Source organism: Herpailurus yagouaroundi, unplaced genomic scaffold, assembly GCF_014898765.1.
Source record: "Herpailurus yagouaroundi ecotype Mexico unplaced genomic scaffold, PumYag 203, whole genome shotgun sequence".
Classification (NCBI taxonomy): domain Eukaryota; kingdom Metazoa; phylum Chordata; class Mammalia; order Carnivora; family Felidae; genus Herpailurus; species Herpailurus yagouaroundi.
The window spans coordinates 22,323,684-22,351,537 of NW_024412434.1; the positions used below are offsets into that span (position 1 = coordinate 22,323,684).

Here is a 27,854-nt window from a genome sequence, read left to right on the forward strand (position 1 = left end):
GTCTGCAATGAATCAAGAAAATCATAAAATCAAGACAATACCTCGTCAGAACTCGAAAAGTGAGTCTCTTAAAAGTTAGTTGCAATGCAGGATCTGAAACCTTATCAATGAAATGTTTGCATTCCTACCTACAGCAAAGTCTGTCTTTAGTCTGTCTTGTACTTTATTTATTTAAATAATTGTTTATTTTTGAGAGAGAGAGTGAGCAGGGGAGGGACAGAGAGAGAGGGAGAGAGAATCCCAAGCAGGCTTTGTGATGTCAGCAAAGAGCCCGATGTGGGGCTTGACCTCATGAACCACGAGATCATGACCTGAGCTGACACCAAGAGTTGGACACTTAACCACTGAGCCACCCATACGCCCCCTGTCTTGCACTTTAAATGATTTTTTTTAAACCCATGTGTGATTTGGTAATGTGATGAATTGACTATATGGAAAATCAGTTCACAGAGTGACATAGATCTTGCAGATTGACTTTTAATTGTATTTAAAAATCCTAATATCACCATAGATCTCGTGAAGAAAGTCTTTTAGCCCTGGGAAAATGTCAGGCACACAGTGTTAAGTTGGCCAAAATTCCAATTTTTGCTTGAAATTTGAATTTTATCACTGGAAACAAATACTATGATTTTTTTTTTCTTTGTAGTGACAGGCTTACTTTATCCATTTTAAAGGAAATGACTATGAGATACTCAAATATGAATAAGTATAGTTTGAATTTTTTTTTTTAAGTGAAAATAGTGTTTCGGGAAGAAAGCCACTAGATCAGCTCAGAACGCAATCACCTGAGTGCCTTTCCTCAGGTTCATCTTTGTACTTTGATGAGTAGCAGTAGCACTTTATGTGCGCTTCTGATTTCTTCAGAGTATTAAAAATGTGTATTCAAGGGTCAGGATTTAATTAATGATTTTTACTGCTTTACCAAAGATGCTAATTTAAGCTTGCTTTTCTGCCTACACAGAGCACTGGAGATACAATGACTGTTAGAATTTGATGCTAGTGCCTTGATTTGCACCAGGTGCCAATGCTAGTCTTGCTTCGTTTTGCTTCTGTACCAACATTGCAAATGTCAATCCATTGACAGAGACCTCTCGGTATTATTCTGAAGAAGGTTTGCTCCCTTGGATGAGCTGAAAGGATCTTGGGATCCCCCAGGAATCCTAATACTTTCAGAACCACTGCTGTAGATAAATTCGATGACGGGAGAATGGAAGAGGAGGTGGTATTTGGGCTGACTGTTCAAGTCTAACTGTGAAAGGGGTTATGTGACTTCACATGGAGGCCCAGAGTTTCACAAGACTTGGCAGATGCATTGATCTTGGGATGACTTCAGCAGTTGGGCACCCAGCATTTGAGAATAGTGGACAAATGCATGGTTAGGGTTGGACCACCTTGTGGAAGGCCATAGATGCCTTTGGAAAGAATCCAGGGCTGGGGATTCTGAGACACTACCAACTAAGTAATGTTAATCCTGGGCAAATCCATTTACCTTTATGGATCTTCATGCCTAGCACATAATTACTATATACTTAATATTTTGTTCTTTGGGATTAAATTATATCATCTCTAGAAAATGAAGGTTTTTTTTTTTTTCAAAGGGTTCTATAAACACTAAATGTTATTTGTGTTCTTAATATCCCCACTGAATCAACTGAGTCCAGATAGGTCTAGTGGAATGTGGGAAGACTGTGACAGAGCTGGAACTGAGACCATGGTCTCCTGACTTCAGGTCCATTCTCTTTATTTTCTCCATCCTTTCTGCTCTGTGGTCTCCTGCCTCCCATACCTGCTTACAGAATAACTATTACTTCCCTGACCTGCTTTCTACTTATTTTCCTTCCTTCATCCAGCTGCTCTGGTTTGGTCTTCCAGTTATGCTACTAGACAAACTTCATTTTCTGGGTGGCATCTTAACAAATACAATCAAGTAATTATTTGTGCAAATATTTGTTTGATATCTATGTCCCCCACCCAGAGTGTAAATTCCATATAGACTACTACTACTCATTGTAGTCCCAGGACCCAGCATGGTTTCCTCCCATGGTAGGCCTATATACTATTATAAATGAGGGGCTTATTAAATATCACATCAGGGATGAGGACAACAAAGGCTTTAGAAAGTCAGACGAAGAAGGGACCAGTAAGGCCTTGGGGTCTAGGAAGAATTCAGAGAAGAGAGAGGGCTTGATCTGGATGTTGTAAGACACCCTGTAATAGATGGTTTTCAAAGTGCTTTTGAGGTATGTAGGATTCACTTACTTTTTAGGTGAAAATAATTAACCTACTCTCAGAATGTCATTACTAGGCCATTTCTTTGGTTAGAATGAGCCCAAACTGTGAAGTATGTAGAGTGGTGGGTCTTGCTCATTCATTTATACCTTTATCTGATGCATGTTTATTAAACATCCACTTTGCGTCAGGCACTGAGAGTTCAAAAGAGAACACGAAAAAAAGAGCTCCCTGCCCTTTTGAGGCTTACATTGCATCAGAGCAAGGCAGGGGTAGTCAGTATATCAATCAATACATCAGTCAATAAGAAAAATGTCAGATAATCCTGGGTGTTTGGCAAAGACATAAGAGGATGGTATGATGGGGAGGAACAGGTAGCTACTTCAGGTTGGGAAGATAAACTGAAATCTGAATCCCACAGGGCTAGCCATACAAAGATCAGGTAGACAAGCATTTCAGGTAGGAAAAAAAGCCAGTGCCATTGACAGGCCTAGCATGCATGAGGGATATGAAAATGTGAAGGGAGCACAGTTGTTGGTGAGCGAGTGGAACAAGGTGGATTTGGAGGGGTCAGCAGGGGCCAGACTACTTAGAATTTTCTAAACACAGATAGGAAGTGTATAGCCCTTTGTACTTGGGAGAGCCCTTGAATGGAACAATCTGATCTGAGTGATAAAAGCTTGATTAGGGAATAGCAGTGGGGCTGGAAAGAAATGGCTGGATTCTGGATGTACTTGGGAAGTAGAGCATTTCTTTTGTTCTTCCAATTTGTCCTTCATCAGTCCATTCCTCTATCCCTACTTTAAGATATTTACTCTGTGTCCTGTTCCTACAAGGCCTTGGCCACTACCAAGAGTTGGCTAAATACTCTATTTTGTGCAGCAAAATGTTATACTTGCTTTAAGATCTGCATCTATTAACTAATGATTTGCCTCCTTAAAAGAACTTTAAGATAAATACCATGTGATTTCACTTATATGTGGAATTTAAGGAACAAAACAAATAATAATAATAATGATAGCTAGACTCTTAAATACAGAGAACAAACTCTGGTGGGTGCCAGAGGGGAGATGGGTGGGTGGGGGGAATGGGGGATTAAAAGTACACTTAACATGATGAATACTGATATATTTATAAAATTTTTGTCATTATATTGTACACTTGAAACTAGTATAACACTGTATGTGAATTAAATGTGAAAAAAGTTTTAAGGTGACCGTTTGCATCTTGATAGGGCTTTAGAATGAGTCTTGGGTTCTAACTCTGCCTCAATACCAACTGTGATTTGAATATCATTTAACTACTCTGAACTCCATTCCCTTATCTACAAAATGGGTCTGATTATACCTACTATGCTTCATTCATGGCACTGTGATAAGTGAGATGACTTGTGTAAACATTGAAAGTACCAGGTATGTGTGAAACGTTGTATCACGGCTTTCATGCCCCTATATACATTCTCCTTCATCACATAGCACACAAGACTAAGAAGAGAAGGTCTTGAAGCAGACAGGCTTTGATTCCATCCACAAGAATTTTTGAGTACCCCCTCTGTTCTTTGCACTGTGTCGTGTATGATGGAGCTTACAGAAGACAACTTGGAGTCTGAACTCCAGTGTCTACTTAGATCAAATTAACCCATGTGGAAGGCTGGATACTGCTGCTGGGTCTTTTGAGATGGGAGGGATTTGGATAGGTGTAGAGGAAGGAGGAAGAGCATGAATGAAGGAAGGCCCAGAGTTTAGACTGAGCATGCATTAGAGCACAGTAGAGCTGCAAGGCAGGAAACTGAGGGGAAAATGAGGATACACAAGTGAATGGGTCCATGCTAGAAATTCTTCACTCATTTTTAAAAATTTAAATCCAAGTTAACATATAGTGTAGTAATGGTTTCAGGAGTAGAATTTAGTGATTCATCACTTACATATAACACCCAGTGCTCATCCCAACAAGTGTCCTTCTTAATGCCCATCACCCACTTAGCCCATCCCCCTCAACCCCCCTTCATAAACCCTCAGTTCTCTGTATTTAAGAGTCTCTTAGGGTTTTCCTCCCTCTCTGTTCTTATCTTATTTTTCCTTCCCTTCCCCTGTGTTCATCTGTTGTGTTTCTTAGGATCTCACTCATATGTGGAATTTATTATATTTATCTTTCTGACTTATTTCACTTAGCATAATACACTCTAGTTCTGTCCACATTGTTGCAGATGGCAAGATTTCATTCTTTTTGATTGCAGAGTAATATTTCATTGTGTGTATGTGTATCCTCTTTATCCATTTGTTTCATTTGGTTTTGAGTAGGGGGAGTTCACACTAAGAGGAGGATTCCCTATGACACGTAGAGGTGATGGCTTGTGGTTGTATTGTGCAGGCTGTCCATTCTTTGGATAGCACTACACACTTGGCAAAAGATACCATCAAACTAAGTGTTTCATTGAAACACAACCATTGCTCTTAAACACTGAGGAATGCCATCACTATAGGGTTACTTTTTTTAAAAAAAGTGTTATTTTAGAATAATTACAGACTCACAGGCAGTTGCAAAGAAATGGAGAGCGGTGTCTGGTATCCCTTACCTGTCCACCGCCCCCCGCCCTGGGAACATCTTGGTTAATTATGATGCATTAGCAAAACCAAGCAATGACTGGTCAAGTCCACAGAGCTGATATGGATGTTACCAGTTATAGACTGTACGTATACATATACAACTCTATGAAATTTTGTCACATGGATAGCTTCCTGTCCTTACCACCACATTTAAGGTATAGGACTATCCTGTCACCCCAATGCTCCCTTGTGTTACTTCTTTATAGTGATACCTTCTTTCTTGACCATTCCTGAACACTGGAAGCTACTAATCTGTTTTCTCCCCCTCTAGAATTCTGTTACCTTGGGTGTTCTGTAAGGAGTGCCACACCCTACGTAACTTTTTGAGATTGTCTTTCTTCATTCAGCATCGTTTCTCTGAGGTAATCTGAGTTGTATTTCTTTTTATTGCTGAGTAATACTCTGTTATGGATATACCATTATTGTTCAGCCATGCACTCACAGAAGGATATTTAAGTAGCTTCTGGTTATTAGCTATTATAAATCTACTCTGAATAATCATGTAAGGTTTTTGTGGGGACCTAAGTTTTCATTTCTCTGCAGTAAATTCCCAAGAGTATCATTGCTGGATCATATGGGAAGTTCATTTTTCATTTTATTTATTTATTTTTTTTAACTTTTTTTAACGTTTATTATTTTTGAGACAGAGAGAGCCAGAGCATGAACGGAGAAGGGTCAGAGAGAGAGGGAGACACAGAATCCGAAACAGGCTCCACGCTCTGAGCAGTCAGCACAGAGCCTGACGCGGGGCTCGAACTCACGGACCGTGAGATCATGACCTGAGCCGAAGTCGGATGCTCAACTGACTGAGACACCCAGGCACCCCTCATTTTTCATTTTAAAAGAAACTTGCAAACTATTTTTCAAAGTGGCCAAATCGTTTACTTTCTCACCAGCAATAGGTGAGTGATAGTTTTTGGCATTACTACTAGCATTTGGTATTACCACTGTTCTTGGTTTTAGCCATTCTGACAAGTGTGTAGTGCTATCTTTTTGTGGTTTCAACTTTTTATTTAATGAGCTGAGTGTGTATTTATTCACATGCTATAAAATTCACCTTTTTAAAGTGTACAATTCATCATTGGTTTTTAGTATATTCACAGATGTTTACAACCATCCATTTCCAAAGCCTTTTCATTTTTTTCGAAAAGAAACCTGGTTCCCACTACCAGCCATTCCCAATTCTGCCCTCCTCCTAGTCTCTGGCAACCACTGGTCTGCAGTGTGTATGGTTTTGCCTATGTTGGTCTCTTCATATAAATGAAGTATTATGGCGGCCTCTTGTATCTTGCTGCTGTAACTTCACATAATGTTTTTAGGATTGATCCGTGTTGTAATATGAATCAGTACTTCATTCCTTTATAAGGCTGAATAATATTCCATTGTGTGGTTATACCACAGTTTGTTCATCAGTGGACAGACATTTGAGTTTCCACTTTGGCCTGTTATGAATAATGCTGCTGTGAATATTCATGTACAAACTTTTGTGTGGACGTATATTTTCATTTCTCTTGGGTTTATGCCTAGGAGTAGAAATAGTAGGTCATATGGTATCTCTTTGTCTAGCCTTTTGAGGAACTTCCAGACGGTTTCCCAAAACAGCTGCTCTATTTTACATCCATTCCAGTGTATGAAGGATCCTATTTCTCCACATTTTCAACACTTGTTATTTGCCTTACTGATTCTAGCCATCCTAGTGGCAGTGAAGTAGTATCTCTTTGTTCTGTATGTATTTCCCTAATAACTGATGTTGAGCATCTTTTCATATGCTTGCTGGTCAATAGTATATATCTTCTTTGAAGAAACGTCTGTTCAGGTCTTTTGCCCAGTTTTAATGGCTTGTCTTGTCTTTTTATCACTGGGTTGTAATAGTTCCTTATATATTTTGAATAGTAGACTGTTGGATCAGATTACAGCCTATCAATAGTAATGCTGTTGGCTAGAGATGTCTGAGGTGCTTGCCAGGTGTGTACTGCTTGTGGTGAGCCCCACAGACATGTGACCCTGCTGGAGCCCATGGTGTGGCTGGAATGACCCCTGTGGCTCTTACTAGGATTGCAAGATATACCTCAGGGAACTTTGCTGGGGGAAAAACACCGAAGACTTATTATAGGTTCTGGAGAATACACATGCACTGAAGGCCAGAAAGCAGGGTTACAGGTAGAAAGATAGAAGGGGGTGCACGTACCTGGGGCCCCACCTTTATTAGGGTCCAAGGGCAAGTGGCTAGCATTTTGGAGTTTTATTCTTCATTGTGGAATGGAAAAGAGTAGGAATTGGAACACAGGAATGGGAAAATGGGGTTACTCACATGGTCTGAGTACCTAGATTACCTAGGGTTTCATAAAAGGGAAATTTCATAATTGGGTAGCCTGATTTCTTACCTAGTTGTCTAGCTAGTATCTGTGTTATCCAGCAGGCAGTGTGTTTATTCCAGATGGACGTCTTTGACATGGATGCCTTGGCAATCAGAATCTTTATCATATATTTTACAATAAAAACTTAATGTCAAACACTTCCATTATGTAGACCATCATCAGATTCACGATTTGCAAACATTTTCTCTCAATCTGTGGGCTGTCTTTTCACTGTGGTCTCTAAAAAAAAATTTTTTTTTTTTTATTTTGGAGAGAGAGCAAGCATGAGCCGGGGGGAGAGACAGAGGGAGAGACCGTGAGAATTGCTAGCAGGCACCACAATCAGCGAGGAGCTGGATGCAGGGCTTGATCCCATGACCTTGGGATCAGGACCCAAGCCCAAATTAAGAGTCCAATGCTCAGCTGACTGAGCCACCCAGGTCCCCCTCACTGTGTGTTGATTTGTATTTCCCTAGTGACTAATGATGTTGACCATCTTTCCATCTCCATGTTTGCCATCTGTATGGCCTCTTGGGTGAAATGTCTTTTCATGTCTTTTGTCTGTGTTTGTCATTTCCTCCTACTGCGCCTATGGCTATAGACCTTTCCCCTTATAAATTAAGCAGTAACACCAAAGTGGATCAGAGACACAACTGTTAAGCCACTCATAGCTATAGATTTTTTTATAGTGGTAAAAATACATAACGTGAAATTTACCCTGTTAACACATATAGGCATATAGTGCAGTGTTGAGTATATGCATCTTGTGCTACAGCAGATCTCCAATCCTTTATCATTTTGCATGACTGAAACTCTAGATCCATTGAATAGCAGCTCCCCATTACCCCCATCCCCCAGCCCTTGGCAACTGCCATTCTACTTTTTGTTTCTGGGGTTTTGGCTAGTTAAATAAACATTACAATTTTTTTTTTTTTTTTGGCAGAGAGAGAGAGAGAGAGAGAGAGACACGGAGGGAGGGAGGGAGACTGTGAACAGGGAAGGGGCAGAGAGAGAGGGAGACACAGAAATCGAAGCAGGGTCCAGACTCTGAGCTGTCAGCACAGAGCCCGATGCAGGGATCTAACTCACGGACTGCAAGATCACACCCGAGATGAAGTCAAACGCTCAACCAACTGAGCCACCCAGGCGCCCCAGATTTTGGCGACTGTAGATACTTTATGTAATTGGAGTCATACTATATTTGTCCTTCCGGAACTGGCTTATTTCACTTGGCATGATCTCTTCAAGCTTCATCCATGTTGTAGCATAGGACTATAGCTGCGGATTTTGACCTGTGCTCAGTCACTTCTCATGTTGAGCTCCTTGATAAACATACAATCTCAGCATGACTCTGTTTCTCCATCAGTAAAATGGGTAACAGTAGGTCATTATGGTGCAGAACTTGGGAGTAACTAAACCCAGAACTGTGTAGATAATTAGTACTCGAGTCCTATGAACTGCCTCACAGATGAGCCCCTATTCCAGAAAGTCAGAAGACAGCAGGACGAAGTTCTCATCCTAGTTTGCTAGGAAGTTTCACTGAGTGGCCTCCTTCCTTCCTTAATTTTTAATTTCTTGCATAATGGAGTTCACACTTCAATCCCAAAGCCTTTCCATAGTACCTTGGTCTCTATATACTGAGATGGGAAGAGAGGCAATCGTAAAGGGTCCTTCATAAGGTCCTTCATAAAGGGTCTTATGTGCCCTTTATGAACAGAATCTTCCAGCCAGCCTCCACCTGGCTGCATGAGGCACCCCAGTCCTGGAGGTTTACTATGGAAACGTGCTCCAGGACAGGACTTGAAGGAAGTGAAGCATTTCTAGAGTTTGGTAGGCTGGGAAATAAAAGTTTTGACTTGTGTTCCCCAAGTCTCCTGCAGTTGCTTTGTTCATTAAATTCTTTCTTAATGTTTCATTGTCCCCATGTGGACATGGAGGCTGAATGTGTTGACTGTCCTCGCAGGGGCTTTTGCAAAGAGGCACAAGGGTTTTGTAAGATCTCTGGCCATCAGGATGTGGTTTTAAATAAGAAATGGTGATCATTCTTTTCCCCTTCTGTCTTGGAAGCGGAAAATCTGCCACCATCTGAGCTCTCCCTGTGGGCATCTTAGCTCATGCAGGCTTTTCTTGCGAAGCTGAAACGTGTCTTTGCCTTAATCCCCACCCCCCCCCCCCCAACCCAATCCTCGCTGTAGGCCCTTTGCTTCTGCATTATCCTTCCTGGCAACTGATCAGCAGCTTGGGCCCTTGCCTGTCTGTGCACACACTGTAGTTTTGCAGACAGGAGGGGACATTACTGAGGGTTGATTTCCATGGTTAGAACAAATGCTGCCCGTGAATCTTGGGCCATAGGAGGTGTCCCTTGTCTCCCCCATATTGCGCTGGCTGTCACTGGACAGACCCTCAGAGACACTGTCAAGCTTCAGTGCCCCTGGCTGGTTCTCATCTTTTAGTTTAAGCATGGCAGAGCCATGCTTTCCCCCTCAGCACCTCCCCTACTATAGGGCCTAGGTAAATCCAGATGCTGCCAGCATGTTGTGGGGGTCATGGTCTCTGGAGTGCACTCAGGGTCAGCCCATTATTTCTGCACAGACACAGGATGAAGAACGTCTGGGGCTAGAAGGAGCTGAGAAGCCACCTAGTCCAACCCCTTGATCCAACATCACAAAAGAATTTCCTAGGAAAACAAAGACCCACCCACAGCGACATCTCTTGGCGTGTGGCCTAGTGATGCTGTTTTGACTTTATATAGAATAACCGTCATTTGAATGATAGAACTACTAATGAATTAGAAGCTAGCATAGGGTTCTAAAAGTCTGCAAGCCTTTGTCACAGCTTTGGAGTAAAGCGAAAATAGTCGTAGCCAAAGAGGAGGTGAAATCCCACGTGCACACACAGCCACACACATGCACAAAAAAGTAAAAGAAGGAAACTCTTGCACAGTATCAGATGGTAACTGTATAGGTGCTCTCTGTTTTATTTCTGTTTATTTCCTCTGAGAAGAGGATCCTTTTCCAGTTCCTTGTTCTCTGGACGGAGAGGAGAGTGGACTTCTCAGTTTTCCAGGCAATTGGCTGTAGTTGTGTGTGGAGACCAGGGCTGGTCTCTCTGTCTGTCTGGTTTTCCTCCTGGGCTCTCCCTGCAGACCCAGGTTGGCTGCCCGCCTGATGCCCACGGCTTCTTGCCTGGTCTCTTTCTTAGTGTCCCATTGTCCAGGCCCCACCAGTACTTGGCTGACCCATGTCCTGTAACCCCAAGGCTTTGCTAGAAAGTTGAAGCTGATCCCATAGAATAAGTCAAGTTAAAATGATAAACGGTAGTAGTGACATCATATGTTTTCTGTAAACTTGTACATTTGAAAGCTTTTGATCCCTTAATTCTAAAAAAAAAAAAAAAAAAAAAAGGAAGTGGAGCAGGCCTTTCGAACAAGAGGCAGAAATTAGCTTTTCTTGATGCTATACTGGGTCACTCAAGCCACATGGCTGATCCGTCCATACTCCAGCCATGCACAGCCTATGTCCGAGTTGGTTCCTCTGCCCTGTCTTCCCTAAGGAAGATTAAGTCCACGTTTATTTAGGCATGTGTTTTTAAGTATCTATCTGTATATAATTAGGTCATAAATTAATAATGAACAGGAACCCTAGCTTTTAAATCTGATCATTTTTGTGGATAGTAGGAAGTCAATATGTATCTACTAATGATGAAATATTAATATGATTGAAGGAGTCAGCACTAAATCTTTCCTAGTGTGTGTAAACTGCTTATAAAATAGCCTTATTGGAAAGACCCTGTGAGGGCTTGGATTTTGTGTTATAAGAGACACTAGTGAATTAAAATCCTGTAGTTAAGGTCATTTGTTTACCCTCTAGCCCATGTTGGAAATAGGTTTATTTCGTGGCTAGAATTTTTTTTTAATGTTTATTTTTGAGAGAGAGAGAGACCGAGCATGAGCAGAGGAGGGGCAGAGAGAGAGAGAGAGAGAGACACACACACACACACACACACACACACAGAGAGAGAGAGAGAGAGAGAGAATCCAAAGTAGGCTCCAGGCTCTGAGCTGTCAGTACAGAGCCCGATGTGGGGCTCGAACTCATGAACTGTGAGATCATGACCTGACCTGAAGTCAGACCCTCAACCCACTGAGCCACTGAGGCACCCCTTGTGGCTAGAATTTTGTGCTCTCTGGAGAGAGCTGAGGAGATGAGTTTAGTTCGTATTGTCAGTATTGTGATCAGCTACTCTGTGGGGCAGTAGGTTTACTTTCTTTCTTTGAGAAACTTTGTCAGTGTTGATATCACCAGGCACATAGGAATGCCAGGGAACAATGTAGAAGGTGCTGCTTATGCTTTTTTGTATGCGCCAAAAGTGATGGACGCCATCTTGAGTGTTGGACTAGGGCAGACCCAGTGGTTGAAGCCTAGTGCTGCTCCAAACTGATGCTGTGACCGTAGGAAGGTCACTCAGCTTCTCTGAGCCTCAGCTGCTTTATCTGCAAAACTGGGATCACGTTTCACAGGGTTATTTTGAGATTTTTTTAATTTTTATTTTTCATCTTTGTTTTTGTTTTTTGTTTTTTGTGGGTTTTTTTTTTTTTTTTGAGATTAAAGGAGCTATTCAACAAGCTTGGCACAGAGTAAGAAGCATTTAGCTGGTGAATGGGAGCTAATTTGGTAAATCCCCAAATGGCTTGCTTTTTGGCCCATTTAATCGCCACCTTCGAATGTTGTGTGTGTATACGTATAGAGCTTGCAAATCGAGAAATGGTGGATTCCAAGTGGACATCTCTTCTCTCTCAATCTTAGACCCCAGAGGTTAGACAAGGAGACTCAAAAGCCTGGCATGCTGTGAAATGTCTCCTGTTTTGGCATGTGGGATTTTCTCTCTGGGGAGAGCAGGTGTTTGATGCCTGCCACGGAGAGGGTTCTGTACAGAGAGAGTACTCAGGGCAAGCAGGCTGGCTGGATGCTCAGGACTCCCATTGTCATCGACTGAATGTGTTTCCCCAGATTCATATGTTGAAATCCTAATCTCCAATGTGATGATTGGGAGGTGATCGTGAAGACCACATGGTGGGATTAGTGCCCTTATAAGAGAGACTTTAACAAACTCACTTGTCCCTTCTGCCCTGAGAAGAGGGCCATCAGTGAACCAATAAGCGGTCCTATGCAGACAGCAAATCTGCTGGCACCTTAAACTTAGAATTCTTTAGCCGCTACGACTGTGAGAAGTACATTTCTATTGTTTATAAGCCACCCTGTTTAGTAGTTTTTTAAAAGTTTTTAATTCCAGCTAACATAGTGTTATGTTAGTTTCAGATGTATAATATAGTGACTGAACAATTCCACACATCACCTGGAGCCCATCGCAAGTGCACTCCTTAATCCCCATCACCTGTTTATCTCCTACCCTTTCCCCTCTGGTAACCAGCAGTTCTCTACAGTTAAGACTCTATTTCTTGATATACCCTCTTGTATCTCTTTTATTTTTTTTAATTTACTCATTCATTTTGTGTCTTAAATTCCACATGTGAGTGAAATCATATGGCATTTAGCTTTCTCTGACTTATTACACTTAGCAGTGTACTCCAGCTCCATCCACGTTGTTGCAAATGGCAAGATTTCATTCTTCTTTTTAATGGCTGAATGATATGTCGTTGTATGTATTTATATATACACCACATCTTCTTTATCCACTTATCCATTGATGGGCACTTGGGCTACTTCCCTATCTTGGCTATTGTCAATACTCCCGCTGTAGACGTAGGGGTGCATGTGTCCCTTTCACATATCGTTTCTGTATTTTTTTCTTCTTTTTTTCGTTTTCTTTTTTCTTTTTTAAAATTTACATCAAAAATAGCATATAATGCAACAATGATTTCAGGAGTAGATTCCTTAGTGCCCCTTACCCATTTAGCCCATCCCCTCCCACAACCCCTCCAGTAACCCTCATATTGTTCTCCATATTTATGAGTCTCTTCTGTTTTGTCCCCCTCCCTGTTTTTATATTATTTTTGTTTCCCTTCCCTTATGTTCATCTGTTTTGTCTCTTGAAGTCCTCATATGAGTGAAGTCCTATATATTTGTCTTTCTCTGACTAACGTCACTTAGCATAATACCCTCCGGTTCCATCCACACAGTTGCAAATGGCAAGATTTCATTCTTTTTGGTTGCCGAGTAATACTCCATTTTATATATATACCACATTTTCTTTATTCATTCATCCATTGATGGACATTTGATCTCTTTCCATACTTTGGCTATTGTTGATAGTGCTGCTATAAACAAAGGGGTGCGTGTGTCCCTTCGAAACAGCACACCTGTATCCCGTGGATAAATGCCTAGTAGTGCAATTTCTGGGTTGTAGAGTAGTTCTATTTTTAGTTTTTTGAGGAACCTCCATACTGTTTTCCAGAGTGGCTGTACCAGCTTGCATTCTGATCATAGGGTAGTTCTATTTCTAACTTTTTGAGGAAACTGTACTGTTGTCCAGAGTGGCTGCTACAGTTTATATTCCTGCCAACTGTGCAAGAGGGCTCCTTTTTCTCTATGTCCTTGCCAACACTTGTTAATTCTTGTGTTGATTTTAGCTCTTCTAACAGTTGTGAGGTGTGGTATCTCACTGTAGTTTTGATTTGTATTTCCCTAATGAGTGATGATGAGCATCTTTTCATATATCTCTTGGCCATTTGTATGTCTTTGGAGAAATACAATGTTAGTGTCTTCTGTATTTTTAAAATGAATTATTTGGTGTTTTGGGGGGTTGAGTTTTTAAAGTTTTTTTTTCCCTATATTTTGAATACTAACCCTTTATCAGATATGTCATTTACAAATATCTTCTTCCATTTTGTAGGTTGCCTTTAGTTTTGTTGACTTTTTTTTTTTTTTTTTTTTTTTTTTTTTTTTTTTTTTTTTGTCCTTTGCTATACAGAAGCTTTTTATTTTGTTGAAGTCCGGATAGTTTATTTTGCTTTTGGCTCCATTGCTCTGGAGACAAGATAAGAAAGAAGTTGACTATGGCTGATGTCAAAGAGGTTACTGCCTGTGTTCTCTCCTAGGATTTTTATGGTTTTAGGTCTTACATTTACATCTTTCATCCAGTTTGAATTTATTTTTGAGTATGATGAAAGATAATGGCCCAGATTCATTACTTTGCATGTGGCCCTCCAATTTTCCCATTACCATTTTTTGAAGAGACTATCTTTTTCCCATTGGATATTCTTTCCTACTTTGTCAAAGATTAATCAACCATATAGTTGTGGGTTTATTTCTGGGTTTTCTTTTTTTTTTTTAATTTTTAAAAAACATTTATGTATTTATTTTGAAAGAATGGGGGAGGGGCAGAGAGAGAATCCCAAGCAGGCTCTGCACTGACATGTGATGTGGGGCTGCATCTCCTGAACTGTGAGGTCATGACCTGAGCTGAAGTCAAGAATCAGATGCTTAACTGACTGAGCCATCCAGGCACCCCTGATTCTGGGTTTTCTATTCTGTTCATTGACCTATGTGTCTATTTTTGTGCTACTACCATACTGCTTTGATTACTATAGCTTTGTAAAATAACTTGAAGTCTGGAATTGTGATGCCTCCAGCTTTGCCTTTCTTTGTCAAGACTGCGTTGGCTATTCTGGGTCTTTTGTGGTTCCATACACATTTTAGGATTATTCTAGTTCTGTGAAAAATGATGTATTTTGATAGGGATTGCATTAAATATATAAATTGCTTTGGGTAGGATGGACATTTTAACAATATTTGTCAAGTACATGAGCATGGAATGTCTTTCCATTTCTTTGTCTCATCTTCAGTTTCTTCCATCAGTGTTTTATAGTTGTCAGAGTACAGGTCTTTCTACCTCTTTGGTTAGTTGAATTCTTAGATATCTTTATTTTTGGTGCAATTGTGAATGGGATTGTTTTCTTAATTTCTCTTTTTGCTGCTTCATTATTGGTGTATAAAAATGCAACAGATTTATGTATGTTGATTTTGTATTCTGCAACCTTACTGAATCCATTCATCAGTTCTAGTAGTTTTTTGGTGGAGTCTTTAAAGAGTTTTCTATATATAGAATCATGTCATGTGAAAATTGTGAAAGTTTTACTTTTTCCTTATCAGTTTGGGTGCCTTTTCATTCTTCTGGTTGTCTGATTGCTGTGGTAGGATTACCAGTACTATGTTGAAATAAAAGTGGTGAGAGTGGACATCCCTGTCTTGTTTCTGACCTTAGGGCAAAAGCTCTTACTTTATTCCCATTGAGGATGATGTTAGCTTTAGGTTTTTTGTATAAGGGCTTTACTATGTTGAGGTATATTCTCTCTAAACCCATTCTGTTGGGGTTTTTTTTTTTTTATCATGAATGGATGTTGTACTTTGTCAGATGCTTTCTCTGCATCTATTGAAATGATCATCTGATTTTGAGCTTTTATTTATTGTGATGTATCATGTTGATAGATTTGTGAATATTGAAACACCCTTGTAACCTAGGAATAAATACCACTTGATTGAGGTGAATGATTTTTTAATGTAGTATTGAATTCAGTTTCCTAATATTTTGTTGAGAATTTTTGCATCTATGTTCATCCGGGATATTGGCCTGTAGTTCTCCTTTATAGGGGTATCTTTATCTGGTTCTGGTATCGGGGTAATATTGGCCTCATAGAAGGAATCTGGAAGTTTGCCTTCCTTTTCTATTTTTTGGAATAGTTTGAGAAGAATAGTTTGAGAAGAAGAGCACAATATTCTTTAAAAGTTTGGTAGGATTCTCCTCTGAAGCCATCTGATCCCAGACTTGCATTTGTTGGCAGTTGTTAGATTACTGATTTGATTTCTTTGCTGGTTAATGGTCTGTTCAAATTTTCAATTCCTGTTTCAGTTTTGGTAATTTCTGTTTTTAGGCATGCATCCATTTCTTTTATGTCATCCAATTTGTTGGCATAAGGTTTTTCATAATACTGTCTTATAACTCGATTTCTGTGTTTTTGGTTGTTACATCTCTTCTTTTGTTTGTGATTTTTATTTATTCGGGTCTTTTCTCTTTTTTTTTTCTTGATAACTATGACTAGATGTTTATCAGTTTTATTTTTTTTCAAAGAACAAGCTCCTCATTTCATTGATCTGTTCAAAAAAATTTTTTTCTTAGTTTCTGTATTCTTTGTTTCTGCCCTAATCTTCATTATTTCCTTTCTTTGCTGGCTTTAGGCTTGTTGTTTTTCTAGTTCCTTTAGGTGTAGGGTTAGGGTGTTTATTTGTGATTGTTCCTGCTTGAGTAAGGCCTGTATTCCTATAAACTTCCCTCTTAGAACTGCTTTTGCTGCTTCTCCAGAGGTTTTGGACCTTGGTGTATTCATTTTCATTTGTTTCCATGTATTTTTAAATTTCTTCTTTTATTTCCTGGTTGACCCATTCATTGTTTAGTGGCATGTTTAACCTCTACGTATTTGTGGTCTTTCCAGATTGTTTCATGTGGTTGACTTCTAGTTTCATAATATTGTGGTTGGAAAAGATGCATGGTATGACTTCGATCTTCTTGAATGTGTTCAGGCTGGTTTTGTGGGCTATTATGTGATCTATTCTGGAGAATATTCTGTGTTCACTTGAAAGGAATGTGTATTCTGTTTTAGGATGGAATGTTCTGAATAAATCTGTTAAATCTATCTATTCCAGTGTGTCATTTGAAGCCATTGTTTGTTTTCTGTTTAGATGCTCTGTCCATTGATGTAAGTGGAGTGTTAAAGTCCCCTACTATTATTGTTACTGATTAGTTTTTTTTAATGTTTGTTAATAACTGTTTTATGTATTTGGGTGCTCTTAAGTTGGGTACTTAAGTATTGACAATTGTTCTATCTTTTTGTTGGATTGTCCCCTTTATTATTGTATAGTGTTTTTCTTTGTCTCTTGTTAATGGTCTTTGTTTTAATATCCATTTTGTTTCATAGAAGTACCCAGCTTTCTTTTGATACATTTGCATGATAGATGTTTCTCCATCCCCTCATTTTCAATCTGTAGGTGTTTTTAGGTCTAAATTGAATCGCTTGTAGGAAACATATGGATGGGTCTTTTTTTTTTTTTTTAATCCATTCTGTCACCCATTGTCTTTTGATTGGAGTGTTTAGTCCATTTACATCCAAAGTAATTATTGATAGATATACCTTGTTTAGTAATTTTTAAAATAGGCTGAATAGACTAAGCTACCTGTCAATATTATGATCCAGTGGTCTTACTGGATTTTTTTTTAAATACTTAAAGAGCTTTATTTATTTTTGAGAGTAAGAGCCCGGGAGAGGCAAAGGTGGGGGTGGTGGAGAGAATCCCAGGCAGGCTTTGTACTGCTAGCATGGAGCCCAACATGGGGCTCAAACTCACAACCCGTGAGATCATGACCTGAGCCAAAATCAAGAGTTGGATGCTTAACTGACTGAGTTACCCAGGTGTCCCAAAATACTTTTTTTTTTTTTTAGAGCAGTTTCAGATTCACTGCGAAATCAACTAGAAGGCACAGAAATTTCCCATGTAACTTCTGCTTCCAAATAAGCAGTATCAATATACCCAATATCCCCAATATCAACAGTCCCCACAGAGTCATATATTTGTTGCAATTGATGAATATTTATTGACTGATCATCATTACCCAGAGTCCATAGGTTACATTAGGGTTCAATTTTGATGTTGTAGATTCAACAGATTTGGACAAATGTATAACGACATGCATCCACCATTATAGTATCAAATGGAGTAGTTTCACAGTCTTAACTTTCCCATATACTCTGTCAATTTATTCCTTTGTCCCCACCCTAGTCTTACTGGATTTTCAGAAAGAATTAAATTATTTTGCATATTGGACAGGGAATATTTAGAGGTCTATCTATCTTTTATCTATTTATATCATAAGACTATGAATAAAAGTAGGCTTATGGACCAGGTGAGAAAACAAATTCTATATCCTGTTTCCTTGTGGCCCTGGATTCTTGCCTTGACAATTCAACTTCATGTGGTGAAATTTTGTCTTAAAATTCATGGTCACTCTTGCTCCCATCCCTGCCACTCCTAATCGTTCACTTCTTCTTGCTTTTCCATTATACTAGGTAGTCTGGGGGGGAGGGACCATGTCTTCCCCATCTTTGTCTCCTGGAGGTTAAAGCAATTGCTCAGTGAGTGAGTGCATGAATGCTCACTTACCAGTTCCTAAATTGTCACTTGCTTTCATTCAAGACTTTCCATAATCTTCTGCTGACCACAGGTTGCCCTTCCCTCACATATGCTGCTGCCCTTGCCCATCTTTCTACCAAGCCATCTGACAAAAACAAGGTAGAGACCTGGGTTACCAGAGACATGCATAGATTTCTTCTCACCAAGCCAAGGCAGAGGCTTTGAGCAGAGAGAGCAAGGGTGTGAGTTGGTTAAGATGGCATTGCTCCAGTGTCTGGACCTCATTTGGGGAGACTTGAGAGTTTAGATGTAAATCATGGCAATGTTAACCCTGAACAGATTCTAATTTGTCTTTAAGGCAGTGGGAGGCAGTGTGGAAGGGTATGTCTTAGGGACCAGGGTTGCATGATTGCACCATGTCCTGAATTTCTAGCCTATCTTATTGAAACCTGGTAAAGTTAAATCTTGCATATGCAAACTGGGACTGTGTTAACTGTCACCCTTATTAACACAGTTAAAGGATGATAGGAGTGCAATGCCTTGAGATTGTTCTGTGAAAGTTGCTGGTTAAAATGTACCATGTATCCATTTTTTTTGGTCAACTGCTAGGGGCAACTCTTTGAGTGGCAGAGGATGCAGGCAACAGAAGGACTACTGTTAGCAGGACTTGCCCACCTGATGCCTGGTGGTGGGCCCCTGCTTGATCAGAGCCTTCTGCTGCAGGTTTGGCCCTCTACACAAAGGAAGACTTTTGAGTCCCAAGACCGCAGATGGGGTGTTCAGTATTGATAGGCCCATCCTTCCTCTAATTGAAAGGCAACCAGGGGTGGGTTGGTTTGGTGGATTTTCTTTCTCTTTAAGTCTTTTTCTTCAAAGGCTGCTGAAACCCATTGTGTCCTTTATAAGGCTGTGTTCCTTTATAAGGCCGAATTCATGTCCACTCAGCAGGTAGAGTAGGAGCTGAGAAGAATATGTGAAGGTTTTTGTGTGTTCAGAACTTGGGCCAGTGGCTATGCCCACAACAAACCTTAGTGTTTCTATTGGAGGGTTTCCAGAGGCCTGGTGTGTGCATGTGTGTGTAGGGGGTGGGTGGGAGGGCCAGTGAGCACTTTTCTCACTAAGCCTTCTGAGATGGGCCAGGGAAAAGGAGAACCTGAGTGGAGGACATTTATTGAGAGGGAGATGGCCCCTGCTCTCTGCTGAGTCAGGGGCTTGGGAGGAAGATGTGAACAGTGGGATTGAAGCCCACAGCACTACAATAGTTTAAACCTAAGAGTGGGATTGACCAGAGAAGCCCACATAATGAGTCACTTAGCATGGACCTGACTCCTGGACTTGATAGCTTTTTGAATCTCTTAACCACAGGAACCTCAGATTCTTCATTTATCACAGGGCATACAAGGTAGGCATAACAATACCTGACTTGATGGGGTTATGATTTCATGAGGCAGTGCATACAAAACCCACGTCTCTGATACATAGTTACCATTTTTCAAACACCTCCTATCAATTATTAAGCTGAGGGAGGACTGTTAGCAGGCTTGTTACTGAGGAGACTGTGCTATAGCTCCAATCAAATCCTAAGAAGATGCAAATCTGGTCATCAACCTTCATCCCTGGATAGGATTCAAGAATATGGTGGTGGTTTGTGCTGTACTAAGACTCATCGAGGAATCCAAGATATTGAGACACCAAAGGGCCACAGCAAGCCTCCCAGTTGGGCAGTGATATGAGATGATGGAAGCCTGCCCATGTAGTGGGCCCCAAGGACCCAGCTGCTCAGAATGGTGGGTTCCTCTGCCAGTGGGTCCGCACTGAAGGATGCCCCAGGGCTGCTCAGGGCTGCATCTACTTCTGTCTCCTACAGTCTTACAGAAGCTTTCAACAGCTATATGCCATGCTTCAATTTTGCCACACAGAATGGCATTTCCCAGACATGCTGCCTTTTTCTATTGGGCTACTCAAAGTGACCGTTAAATCATGTCTTGGAGGCCTTGGGGGCATGTTTTTTTTAAGATCTGTGAAGGTGAACCATGAATGTGAATGACTGTATGAGCTCTGGGATCAGTCTACTCATGTAAATGATGGGATAATACAACTTACTTCATGGGGGGTTGTTAGTAGTTCATGCTTATATACTTGATGCACTTAGAGTAAGGGGTCAATAAATAATGGCTCTATTTTTATTTCTGTGATCATCTTCTATTTTCTCCCATCTACCTCCATTTTCTCCTTCCATACTCTACTTTCATTTTGGGTTTCAAGAAGTTTCCAGGAAGGGGTTGGGATTGTTGGGACTGGCTGTCTTATATCTTGTATCCATCCCCTTCTCTCACCCCCACCCCCCATCTCTGTCCTGATGCACTGAGTTAGCCCAGTTTTCCTCCTGTGTGCCTGAAAGAAATCAGATCTTGCTCTCCATAACGTTGGTTCTGCCTTTGCAGGAGCTGGCAAGAGTGTGTCCTTATCAGACCTTGAGGGATGGGTCTCCAGGGCAAGGAGGAAATGAACAGACCATTGGTTTGGGTATACTTGGGGCTTCTCTGGGCTGTGGGAAGAACTCATAAAACAACGTGCAGTTGCTTTTTTGGGATTCAAGGGAGAGATCCTATCACTAGGGAAAACTAGTCCTCTTGTTGACCTTCTGGCTCACCCTTTCTCCTCAAAATCTGGGGGGGGGGGGTAGTCTGTTGGCCTGCAGGGTATAGCTCAGTTTTGGGCTTCTTGACTATGAGCTCAGCTCTGAGCCCCGCTGTTGACTGACAGCCAGAGCTTACTCCATCTTTGCCCCATGCCCTCCACTTGCCATTATCTTCGAGCCAGGTCATCATTCTTTTCTTCCCTCCCCACCCCACACCCTTCTGCTTCTGAAGGATATTAGAAAGCCAAGTTTCAGTGGATACAATGGCCACATGTATGTTTTCCATATTCCTTAAGATTGCTGTCAGTTAAATATATCCATCCACTATCAGTCAGCTCCATTCCCTCTGCCGGTAGAGATAACAACTGTAAAAACAATTTCACTGAAAAATAGGAGGAAAGGAATGTGGCCAGTCCCTGCCAGCAGGATAGTCATTTGGGTGGCAGTGGAAACCTCTGGCCTGTGCTGAACTGCCCTGTTCTTATGTTCTGTTGATGATGATGCCTTGCATGAACACGCCAACCGGCTTGGCCAAGTACAGAAAGCAGCCCGTCTAATAAATGGAAACTCCAGACAGGAAGTTTGAGAATCTGGCCCTGATTTCCGCATGGGGTGAGATTTTTTTTTCACTGTACCTGATAGGTCTTTCCTATCCTTTTTTTTTTTTTTTAATTTTTTTTTCAACGTTTATTTATTTTTGGGACAGAGAGAGACAGAGCATGAACAGGGGAGGGGCAGAGAGAGAAGGAGACACAGAATCGGAAACAGGCTCCAGGCTCTGAGCCATCAGCCCAGAGCCCGACGCGGGGCTCGAACTCACGGACCGCGAGATCGTGACCTGGCTGAAGTCGGACGCTTAACCGACTGCGCCACCCAGGCGCCCCAGGTCTTTCCTATCCAAAACATTTCACTGTAGTGGCCTAGATTATTTCAGATTTGGGAAGCTCTAGCCATTGCTCCTTATCCCTTATCATTTGAGGGGCTCCTGGCCATGTCATTTTACCATCTTGGACAATTCTGGATATCTGCCTAGTTCTTGGGTGTTTTCACTTCTCATTTGACCTTCACAACCACAAATGGCATTATAGGTGAGAACCTAGGAGGTAAGTGACCTACTCAAGATCCTATAGGTTAGTAACAGGTAGGAAAAATAAAATTCAGGTCCTTTAATGTTTTTTTTGGCACTCCCTTTTTCTTTTTGTAGTACATCATGCTACTTGGAGAAGAGCTGAAGTGTCATTCACAAGAGGCCTTGGGCATTTGAGACCTGGGTTGGGTTAATCTGGAAGCCCAAAGTCCAGTACACATTGGGAAACCTGGGCCACGTGTGAGAGGATACCTTCTCATTGACATGGAGATAGCAACAGCCATTAAGTAGCCCTGAGAGCCCACCTGATAATCACTTCCTTTGACTTTTCGGAGGAGACTTTCATATTATAGGAGTATGCTTGTCTCCCCCTACTTTTCCCTGAATAGACTATGTTGGTCCAGACAGGCAAGGACTCCTTCCCCAAAGGATCTCCTTCAGGAGTTGGGGATGAGGCCAGGATGTATTGCTTGCTGTCCTGTCCTTTTCCATTGCTCAGGCCTCCCACCTTCGTTGGACTTTCTGTTGAGCCTCCTTGTTCAGCCTTTTAACTTAGCCTGTGGGTTGATCTGCCAAACCAGTACTCCTGCTGGAGTAAGGGCTTGCACTATGCTACTGATACTGTTTCTTACATCCCTAAGGGCAGGGCTCAGCTAATCTATCCCCCCAACCATGATCCAGCAGACTATTTATTAGCACAAGAGACCTCAGGTCTTCAAGAAATAAAATAAGCTGTGGGCTTTGATTTGTCTTCTCTAGGTCCCTAGCAGAGCACATAGTGAGGGCTCTATAAATGGTTCTTACGTTTTTTATTCCTCACAACAATTCTGAAAGCAAGGTTGATGTTGACCCCATTTCACAGATGAATAACCAGGGTTGTAGGAGAAGCCTGCCCAGTCACACACGGAGTTGCAGCAGTGGGATTCAGACCCAAGTCAGTCCAGATCCAAAGTTGGGGTTCTTCTGTACCACCATACTTCCCCCTGCTGTGCTGTTCACTCTAAGCTGATTTCTGGGGTTCCTCATTTTTTTTTTAATTTTTTTTTCAACGTTTATTTATTTTTGGGACAGAGAGAGACAGAGCATGAACAGGGGAGGGGCAGAGAGAGAGGGAGACATAGAATCGGAAACAGGCTCCAGGCTCCGAGCCATCAGCCCAGAGCCTGACGCGGGGCTTGAACTCACGGACCGCGAGATCGTGACCTGGCTGAAGTCAGACGCTTAACCGACTGCGCCACCCAGGCGCCCCTGGGGTTCCTCATTTTTAAAGGCACTTGGGTTCTCTAAGTGGCTATGGAACAGGTTTCCCCACCCCTCCTGGTGGGAGGGGAGTTGGCAAGAACTAAGACAGGGCTCCAGCAAAGAATGGGGTGTGGCTTAGGGTAGCGAGTCAGGTCCACTAGGGCACCCAGAATGACAGTCTGGAGAGTAAGGCAGAAGCCCAACTAAGTGGTTGGGACCTATGGCAGAGGCTGGGGGGCATTTGAAGTTTGGGCTTTGGAAATTGGGGAAAAGGTGCAAGTGAAGCCTGAATATGCTGTGCTTTCTTGGAGTTCGAGCCTGCATGGCTGTGAGTAAAATGACAAAACCAGAATATCACAAGTGAAGTTGGGGAGAGGGGCTGCCTTGGGGGCCTTGGGATGGGAACAGTGAGCTTAGTCTGGATTGTGGATGGTGTGAGAGATGATGGTTTGACATTGAGGGTTGCTGTCCTGCAGGCAGTGGGTGTGAGAGTTGAGGAGTCTAGGAGGAGATGTGTGAGGGCATGAGGAAGAGTGAGTGCATCCTGGAGGACACAGGAGAGAACCAGGGTTGAGGAGTCCAGCCTTGGGGGCTTAGCTGCAGTTGGGGCTGGGAATAGGGATAAGACTCAGCCCAGCAGACAGATGGAGAGCCATGGGAACCATGGGTGGGAGAACAGGAGTCCACAGTGTGGTGGGATGCACACATGGAGACAGCCAGGAGGAAGAGGGGAGTAGCCAAGAGCTGAAATTCAAGGCATGGAAAGGACACCGGATCTGGCGAGAAGGAAGTCCTTGGGGACTCCAGGGAATGGTTTCTTACTTTTCCATAGCTCCACCTATAGTGGTCTATGACGAGAAGTTGTGCTCTGAGGGAGTGGTCTGAGGTCCTCAAAGAGTAAGTTGTGTTCACTGTGTAGGATCTGTTTAGACAAGAAAATGTCCTAGTTCATTTTAGGAAGGACACTAGCCATTGTGTTTTCTACCCTGGTATTGGTGCAGCTGATCACAGTGGCCCCTTTCCCACTTACTTCAGCAGGGTAGTTTTATTCCATCATGTAAATAGTCTACAAGGCCTCCTCCAGGGATGGCAGGGAGGCAGGCATCTGAGGGCAGTAGATGGCTTGAGGTCTGATGCCATGTCATAGCAGTCAAGGACTTTTCTTCCATTCAAAATACACTAACTTTGTCTATTTCTGTATTAGAGAAATTAGCCTTGATGCCACACCTGTAAGTGGATAGATTCCCCATTTATTTATTTATTTATTTATTTATTTATTTTTTAACGTTTATTTATTTTTGAGACAGAGAGAGACAGAGCATGAACAGGGGAGGGGCAGAGAGAGAGGGAGACACAGAATCTGAAATGGGCTCCAGGCTCTGAGCTGTCAGTACAGAGCCCGACGCGGGGCTCGAACTCACGGATCGTGAGATCATGACCTGAGCCGAAGTCGGCCGCCCAACCGACTGAGCCACCCAGGCGCCCCTAGATTCCCCATTTAAATGATGGACACTGAGAAGTTGAGAAGTCAAAGGATTTAATGACATGCCTGCCTTTGCAAAGTGCTTTATAATTGCTTACTTTATTAGTCAATTTGTGGAGTGACTTTTAAAGAACTTTTTAAGATTCTCTAATTTGTGTAGAGACACACTGTTTAAGAAAGAAAAGTAGGTCATTTAAAATGACAAAAGAATTAATTTAATTATCTTCTTTGCCTGGGAGAAGACTCCAGAGCTTACAAAAATTCAAGTTGGGGCTTCTGGTAAATTAGGCTATTTATTAAATGGCACCAAGATCAGTGCATTGTGTTGTATATTGGATCAGCTTTTGAAAGGCAGAACTACTGTTTCGAAGGGAGGTGAAGAGAGGCCTGTGTCCATGTCCTGCCCCATCTTGGATAAATCACTCAGCTCTTAAGACTCTTAGGGTGCTGGAAGAAGCTGGGAGAGAAAGATATTCCAGAAAAAAAACCAAAAGCACAGGAGGTTGAGATTTGGAACCTTGTGTGGAACTGTGTATCCTGGACAGATCACTTAAAATTTCTGGGTCTCCATTTCCACCCTGGGGTCCAACTGGGATCATAAAACCTGCCTTCCTCCCAGGTTTGTTGAGATGATGCAAAGATAAAATGTAGGAAATTGTTTTGACTGCCATCAAGCACTGTACAAAGTATGGTATGGTGAAGCCTCTCCATTTCTAGAAAATGTTGGGGTTAGAGCTCACTAAGTAGTCCTTGGCTTCCTCACCTTTGTTCTGATTTAAATGTGTGGAGGATTTTTTGTTTTGTTTTTTAAACTGATCAAGATTGTATTGGAAAATCTGGTTCCTATCTGTAGATGAGTGGGCTGTTTCCCAAACTTAGAAGTTTATGGACTGGCCCACCCAGGTGGGCACAGGCAGCCCTAGAAAACCCACAGCCATGTCTGTGGGTCCTGATGATCTAACATTTTCAGCTTTGATGAGAATGCTGGACTGGCAGCTTTCAAGAGGATAAGGGGTGAGGGTAAGATGGAATAAGGCATACTCACTTCCTGGTCCTGAATACACCGGTGAGAATTCACTCTCTGTGTATGGGGCGATGTGAGTGAGGGTCCCAGTAGAGACTGGGAATGTACCTCTAACGAAGGACCCTCTACAGAGAAACTAGACATCAGGGGAGAGGAGATTACTCCCATGGATAGTACCATTTGGAAGTAACTCAGTGCCCAAGAATGGTTGCTGTGGGCTTTGAATTCAATGCAGACTATTTATATCACTTCCAGATGCCTCTTGTCTACAGACCGTGACAGGTATATTGAGACATCACTTTGGGAACATCTGGGAAAAGGCTTGCAAAGAGGACATATAAGTAGGATGCCTGGATGGGAGATTGACTTTCTACGCTGGAGACTCTTAATGATGTGCATTTGATATTCATTTTCATAGAACTCCAGGATTGATCATCCAAAGTGAATTGTATTCTGAATCCCTTTTGCTAGCCACTTGAGTGGGATCTCCTTTTTCCACATGTTATTTTATAGTTTGTATATAGTAATGGAGCCTTCTCTTTAAAGATGAGCTTCCAGAAGTTTTTTTTTTTCTTTAATATATGAAATTTATTGTCAAATTGGTTTCCATACAACACCCAGTGCTCATCCCAAAAGGTGCCCTCCTCAATACTATGAGCTTCCAGAAGTTAATGACTCATGATCGCAGGAGAAGAGAAGCATTAATGATTAACGGAAGATTACTGCCTTGTGTATACATTTTGACTATCATGGCTAATCCTTGTTAAGATGAACTGTTAGTCATTTTTTTTATTAAACTCTGATGGTTTTGACAGTATATTTGCCTCTCTGTGCCTTATGAGACCTTCAGTGGCTTACAGCTATATCACTCACACACACACACACACACACACACACACACACACACACACACACCACACTCGAAATCACAATCTAATCTTTAGGAGTAGGAATCAGAAATACATATTGAGCCCTAGGTGATGAGCTTGCTAACCATAATTTCAAGATTAGTGTACACGTGAAGCGTGTGTGATTGTGAAAGTATGCATACATGCAGTTTGCAAAATATTGGTATTTGGAAGTCCTTCTCTTAACACCTTTTAGAATACTTTTATAGATAAACCTCAGTCCTGAAGGCCTGGTGTGTTTTTAGCACATCTACGACCAGTGTAAAACAACAATAAGGACCCACTTCCCAGGACAGCCCCTCCAGAATAATGGCCATCAAAAAAAGGGTGAAGCTTTAACAGCAGGGTTAATTAGGATGGGGAAAGGATTGAACCAACCAACATCATAAACCCTATAGGATTATTGTGAAGAATATGTGGCATAACTTATGGCTTAATGAGTGAACACACACAGAACTCTTCAAACACTACTTGGGATGTGGGAAGTACTCAGTATGCATTTGCTTATTGTGACGAATTTATGTTTTGGATGAGCTTGAGTGACTCACCAATAAAAATAGCATTGTGAGTGGTGGTGTTTTATTAAAGATAAAAGGAGGGGGGATGCTCAAGGGAAATAGGGGAGGAAATCCAGTTGATACTTGGAGGCAAAGAGGAGGCCAAGCGAGTAGCTGGCCTATATTTGGTCATCCTCTTTCCATCGGGAGGAGCTAGTCCAGCCTTCTAAATAAAGGAAAAATGCTATTGTCCAAAGTGTTAATGAATTCCAGCCCCAGGAGTCTCCTCTTTCCCACAGCTATTTTCTTTCACTGGTTGAAAGTGGTATTTAACAGCAGAAGTATTTTAAAACTGTCAGAGGTTTCTTAACCAAATAAAAACTTTAGACTTTATTGCTTTTCATGAGGGAGGAATGGAGCTAGAAACCCATGTGTTGTGTGTCTGTGTACGTAAATGTAAATATCTTTTTATGAGACGTACACATACACTTGTAAGAAACCATATAAAATTGACAGTCCTAGGCAAGAAAAAGGAAAAGAAAAAAAATTGGCTCTTGAAGCTTTTAGCTTAACTAAAAATAATCTTCCATGTTTGATACATTACTCAAGAAATCTCCTTTGTGTATCCTGATTTTAGAG

At 41.6% G+C, this 27,854-nt stretch overlaps 1 protein-coding gene and 1 long non-coding RNA gene across 4 annotated transcripts in view; both read left to right on the plus strand.

Annotated features, from left to right (window-relative positions):
* The window catches only part of CCDC3 (coiled-coil domain containing 3), a 145,696-nt gene that overhangs the window by 52,441 nt on the left and 65,401 nt on the right, over positions 1-27,854 (plus strand). The gene's annotated exons all lie outside the window — the stretch shown is intronic.
* Positions 15,728-27,835, plus strand: LOC121014810 (uncharacterized). Its single transcript, XR_005783437.1, has 3 exons — positions 15,728-15,904; positions 25,103-25,108; positions 27,825-27,835. It is a non-coding gene; the product is annotated as an uncharacterized LOC121014810 (long non-coding RNA).